This window comes from Protomyctophum bolini, assembly GCF_963924005.1.
Source record: "Protomyctophum bolini genome assembly, chromosome: 2".
In the NCBI taxonomy this organism is placed as follows: domain Eukaryota; kingdom Metazoa; phylum Chordata; class Actinopteri; order Myctophiformes; family Myctophidae; genus Protomyctophum; species Protomyctophum bolini.
This window is the reverse complement of record NC_137863.1, coordinates 9,782,071-9,788,070: the sequence shown is the minus strand read 5'-3', so window position 1 is coordinate 9,788,070 and position 6,000 is coordinate 9,782,071. Positions and strand designations below refer to the sequence as shown.

The window sequence follows — 6,000 nt, the reverse complement described above, 5'->3', positions numbered from 1 at the left end:
GTGTGTGTGTGTGTGTGTGTGTGTGTGTGCACGCGTGTGCACCACAGGGAGAGTGCAGCTCTCAGAGTAAATCCTAGAAGATGACAACAACAGCCCATCTGCAGACTCCTTCAGCTGGGAGAGTGCACACTGCTTAACAACAACCTCACCGTGTCATTTATCATCATAACAACACCACGCACCGATGTGTGTGCATGTGCATACAGCATCTGATAAGCACATCGAAATTTGAGTGAAGGGACAAGAGTAATAATCGTTACCTCTGTAATCAGCTTGCTAATGGCAAAGGAACCCAAGCCGCGTGGAACGTATCTCCAGGCACACTCACTGCAGATGAGGTGAGTGTGAGCAGCAATCACGCCATGCCCGAATAAAATTAGTTCCCCTGTCTGACACAGAGCCTTGCTGTTCCTCTCTGGTCTAGGTTGTAGGCAGCTATATGTCACTCGGTTAGGTCCTCCCCATTGCTCTCACTCCCTCATGCCCTTCCTCCTTAAAATCTTATCTTATGTGCGCATGCAGATAAGAAGTGAACACATATACCCACGCACATCAGCACGCACTAATACATGCACACGCATAATGCACGCACATGCCCTCAAATGCCATGCACATGCATATACACATACAAAGTGGGAGGGAACATAGATATGCGTGTGTGCGTACATGCACATGCACCCACACACACCCACGCCCCCACACACACACACACACACACACACACACACACACACACACACACACACACACACACACACACCAGCTGTGTTTGCTCTGGTTTAATTCCTGCTCTTCTCTGCAGGGCATGCGGTTGTTTCCCCTCAGGAATACATGAGCTCTGACCCTCAGTGGTGAGCTGTTTGAAATTCTCCCGGCATCTTTCTCTCATCCCCAACACCCCCACCCCACCCCTCTCAAATTCCCCATCCCTCTCATGACTCGCATGCAGTTGAAAACAAGGTACCAGCCGCAAGGACAGCCACAGTCTGTCTCCAAAACAGTATTCTCCTGCAAGTATCAAAATTTCGTCCAGGACATTTAGGGACATGTGAAGAATAAATTCTCTGTGTTCAAATGAAGACCACGAGTGGCAGTGCTTCCTTCTTTGGTAAGAGAAGGTATACTTCCTGTTGAACAGTTGTGCAAGAAGCTGATGTTGGCAGAACAGATGAAGGAAGTGTGCTTAAGCTTAATATAGCCATGAATTTACAATATCCATCCAGCAACATCTCTCACACATTGTACAGATCTATCTATCTATAGTCAACTGTGTGAATGTCGTGCATGCTAAAGGGCCCGTTATACTTCATGGAACAGCAGATCTGAAAGCTCACAACGCGTCGCAGTGCAATGCGTTGTGAGCTTGTAGATCTGTGACACGATGCACAACCAAGTATAAATCAAAGCAGTGGATATTTCCTGATACCGCCCCCCCCCATGAGGCCTCTTCCCTCTCTTGATAGGAAAATAATTGGATTTACAGTCTTTTATCAGCTGACTCATACGCTCCTTCTGTTTTTGTTCTCTTTTATCTATTCATATTGTTTCTCTCTACGGGTGGCAAACGCCACATTGACAATATAAAGCAGTAAAAGTGTTTTCCAGCAGAAACAACACCTCCCTTGACGAGGATACTGTGTAATACTGCAGAATCGGAAACTGATGATCATGAAACAGCTGATTGCAGCCACGCCAGTCCCTCCCTATAGGTCAGACAGACGGCATGAGACGCCAAGGTACGGAACGTTGTTTCCATCGGCTGCGGTGATTTAACACGGTTTCTGATACTTAAGACAGAAAGCTGCACCGATCAGCTCTTTGCACTAAGTGAACGAACGGTGAGGCAGCAATGCTGATTCAGCCGCATCAGAAACGAAAGTGGGAATTTTGCCATTTAGACATTTAGAAGCACGGGAAAAACTTGAGTAAATGTGACTCTCAGCAAAACTCATTAAAGGCTTTGGAGAGAGAGAGGAGGTGGTAGAGATAGTGTGATCTCTAAAGAGTACAGAATACAAGATCACACGGAATGGGCTTCTAGAAACATGCTTGAGGATCAAAGATCATCAAGGTTATACAAATACTAAATGATGCCTAGAACAGAGAGAAGCAAACTTTTACACTAAAGTCCTCCCTGCATAAAGAGCTCATTGGAAGCCAGCAGCACTGCAGCGTCTGATGAAAAGTTAATGCCGTCCATCTTTTATTGATAACACTGAATTATAAATGCCATGACAGCAGAGCCATGGAGGGATGGCTATGTCACAGTGTGGAGGATACGGCAGCGGAGGCTACTGTGCGAGCGAAGGGATGAAACACAGCCAACCACAGAGACAGACAGTTAGGTTACACTCTGCAACAACACACACACACACACACACAACAACGGAATACACCAACTTCTACAGCCCAAGTGAGTAGTGGGGAGGAAGCCAACAAGAGTATGAAGTGATAAATCTTCCAAATACTTTGCAGAGGCGTTAATGTACTTTTTTCCCTCTATAAATAAAACACCTGGGGCTTTGATGTGGGCATAAAGTCTGATTCATGCTATGCGTACCCCTCACCCCACCTCCAGGAGGGTGCGACCCTCAGAGAGAATATGAGAACAAAAAACATTTATTACATATTGCAGAAGCATGAGTCATAGCACACACACTTGCAATTTAATCATGCCTGTCTCATAACGTGCATGAAACCTGGAGGAAATATCGCACCAACATAAAGAAGTCATACTTCTCTATTTCGCAATCTATAACAAATGTCCAAAGATGGTGAGAGTGCAAAACACACAAAGAGAGAGGAGAGAGAGAGGGGGGGAGAGAGAGAGAGAGAGAGAGAGAGAGAGAGAGAGAGAGAGAGAGAGAGAGAGAGAGAGAGAGAGAGAGAGAGAGAGAGAGACACAGAGACAGAGAGAGAGAGAGAGAGAGAGAGAGAGAGAGACAGAGACAGAGACAGAGACAGAGACAGAGACAGAGACAGAGACAGAGACAGAGACAGAATGAGGAGGGGGAAACCTCAAGGCATAGAGTCTGGTGAGAACAAAGTGTGAGCATTTCCACTGCAATGTTCCCCAAACATGTTCTGTGGAAAATAGAATGAAATGAGACCGAATGCAATAGTAAAAACCGCTGAATCTCTTTTACATTCTCAACGGGAATTTTCAGTCCAATGTCTATTGGTGCAGGCATGAAGGAAATGGCACGGCAGGAATGTTTAAATAGACACATCCAGGCCTGAATGCAGTCCTGTTGCAACACCATCAAGCCAATCCCTTTGGTCATAATTGAGGCTGGCAGAGCTTTGCTAATGTGTGACTTTGTTCCCACTGGCCTGTATAGCACTGGCTAGAATGTGCAAAATCTCCAAGGACCCTTGAATTTTCTAACAACAGTTGGCATTCAGATGCTAATCTTGCAATGGCGTGCCTGTATGTCAGACCTTCTGAGAAGAGTTTATGTGGTGGTGCGTGTGTGTGTGTGTGCGTGTGTGTGCATGCGTGCGTGCGTGCACATCCATGTTTGTAGTGTGTAGGTATGCGTGTGTGTGTGCGTGCCTATGTGGTTCCGTAATCATGTGTCTCTCAATATGCTTATGGGGAAGTATATACATGTAAGTGCTGAACACTGTACAAAATGTATTTCAACAGCCACTGTCATCTTTCGTCAAAAAGTACGTTCTCTCAAATCTCTGCTGCACTATTAGAAGCCATGGCATGGCCATGGAAACATACAGTACAAGTAACTTTAGAAGCTGGCCTGCAGTCACATTAAATACCCAACATCATCATCACATATACATCCCAGGAACACAGCTGTGTCCCGTGTGAATTCTTCTGCCCAATGACCTCTGAGCTAATCCAGACTGACAGCGTGTCGTGGGTTCGACTACCAATCCCGACGACCTTTGCTGCGTGTCGCTCCCCCCCCCCCCCCCCCCCCTCCCATTTCCTGTCAGCTTACTGTACACTAGGGGTGCCCGCACTATTTTGACTTGAGAGGTATACTTTCAAAATGACCAGCTCAACAAGATCTACCCACCCACATTTTTTTATCCCATTGCTGAAAATAGTTCCCGAAAAATGTACCCGAAGGAGCTTTTGAATAGCGTGCTGGCGTTACATATACTGAAAAACACACTCGGAATGGGAAATAGAGGGTAGGGGGGAATGGAATTGGTACCGTTTTGTTTTGTATAACTTTCTAGCTTGAATTGGTACTGTTTTGATTTGCATAACTTTGAAATGCTACTGACGTTTCTTTTTTTTTAAAAGATGTATATTTGGGGCTTTTTCGGCCTTTATTGGATAGACTGTACAAGTGTACAGTATGGTGACAAAAAATGGGGAGAGAGATGGGGGGTGTCACGGCAGCCATGACAGGGGGGGTGATACGCGGCAAAGTGATCTACAGTACGTGCACAGCCTTTGTGATCTACTGGTAGATCACGATCTACCTTTTGGGCACTACCAAATAAAGGCAGAAAAAGACCCAAAAATATCTTAAAAAATGTAATGATCTAAATAAACAATGGCTTCTCCTGTCAACACAACCCATCAGCGCTGTCAAGCGCCAGGACAGATAATGGCCAAATCTCATTGGATAACTCTGCACTGTTCTTTGGTTTAAAAATAGGACCACAGTCATGTTCCTGACAAATGGGCTTTTGCTTCCTAATAAAAAACATTAATAGTCTAGAATGACAAGAGATAGCGCGGAGGCCGATTCCATTCGCTACTAGGAAGATTTCATTTAGATTACCCCAAGGTTCTGATAAGCTCAGCACTCGGCACACGGTCTAGCTTGACAGTCAGAATCTCTATGGCAATTTTCCGTTTCAATAAGCCAACACAATAGAGCGATGGTCGCACTCTAAAAGGTGTGAGTTAAATGAGATTTTTGCCAATGATGAAAGGGCTCATGTGTGAAATACTTTGAACTCAATAATGGTTAAACTCTGCCTGTGCACACGCACGCGCGCGTGTGCGTGTGTGTGTGTGTGTGTGTGTGTGTGTGTGTGTGTGTGTGGGTGTGTGTGTGTGTGTGGACTGCAGTGTGTGTGATGACACAGACTCTCTCTTTCATATCAGAAGGAAAGTGCTGCCCAGACGGTGAAATATGAATGTGAATGTAATTTTAGAGTCCAACACATCATTAATTCTGCACCGAGTCTGGTTCCCTGTCTTGAATGGGGTGTATCCGTGATGTGTTCTGGCTGGAAGCATGGAACATCGCACGCACGCACCGCACGCAGCCACGCACGCACGCACGCACGCACCGCACGCACGCACGCACACAAAGTCATACTCACACCAAGCTGTATGAAGCTGCATTTAAGTTGCATGAAACTAGGTTATTCACCAGAGATTTGATGAGAAGGGTCCAAATGCACTGACGCAGCTCCATCAGGGGGAGGCGCCCCCTGTTACCAGGCCAACCAATAATAAATTCCAGCTCAGTTTAGGCAGATGACGATATAAGGGAGTTGTGTCAATGTTAGCTCTACATAATGCACTCACCAGTGCTTCAGAATGACTGGGGAATGAAAGAATCGGCTGTTCTGGCGTGGCTCAAAGCTGGGGGGAAATAATCAAGATTTCATGACCGGAGAGCGAATGTGCACTTGCACTTGGTCTTGTATTGGATACTATACAGTGTGGAAACATTAGTTGTTTATTTATAGTGGTGATCAAAGAAGTGGAAAGCATAGTTTTCCTCTATCCTTCCTTACATGCTGTACAACTACTGTACAAGGTTCTTTATCGTTTGTCTCCCGAGGAAGACATTTGTCTTAGACAAGGAGCCCGCATGCAAGCGTAGCCCTTATGCCCATGTCGCCGCAGTACAGCGCCAATACATCAATGCCTAACATGAAGCTTTATCCATTCCAAACCCTTACCACTCACTCTAGCCCTAAAACTAATCCTAATATGCCTTATCCTAACCCTAAAATAAGGGTTGTCCACTTTCAAAACTAGCAAAAATGCTTTAATGTCATTAC

At 45.5% G+C, this 6,000-nt stretch overlaps 1 protein-coding gene across 5 annotated transcripts in view; it reads right to left on the bottom strand.

The window, feature by feature from the left end:
• sulf2a (sulfatase 2a) overlaps nucleotides 1-6,000 on the bottom strand; it is a 48,757-nt gene that overhangs the window by 24,263 nt on the left and 18,494 nt on the right. The window contains exon 1 of one of the 5 annotated variants that reach the window (XM_080786653.1): nucleotides 261-425. The exons of the other annotated variants lie outside the window; for them this stretch is intronic. The gene's annotated coding sequence lies outside the window, so the exon portion shown is untranslated. Of the gene's footprint in view, nucleotides 1-260; nucleotides 426-6,000 lie in introns of those variants that run through there. 5 annotated transcript variants of the gene reach the window in all.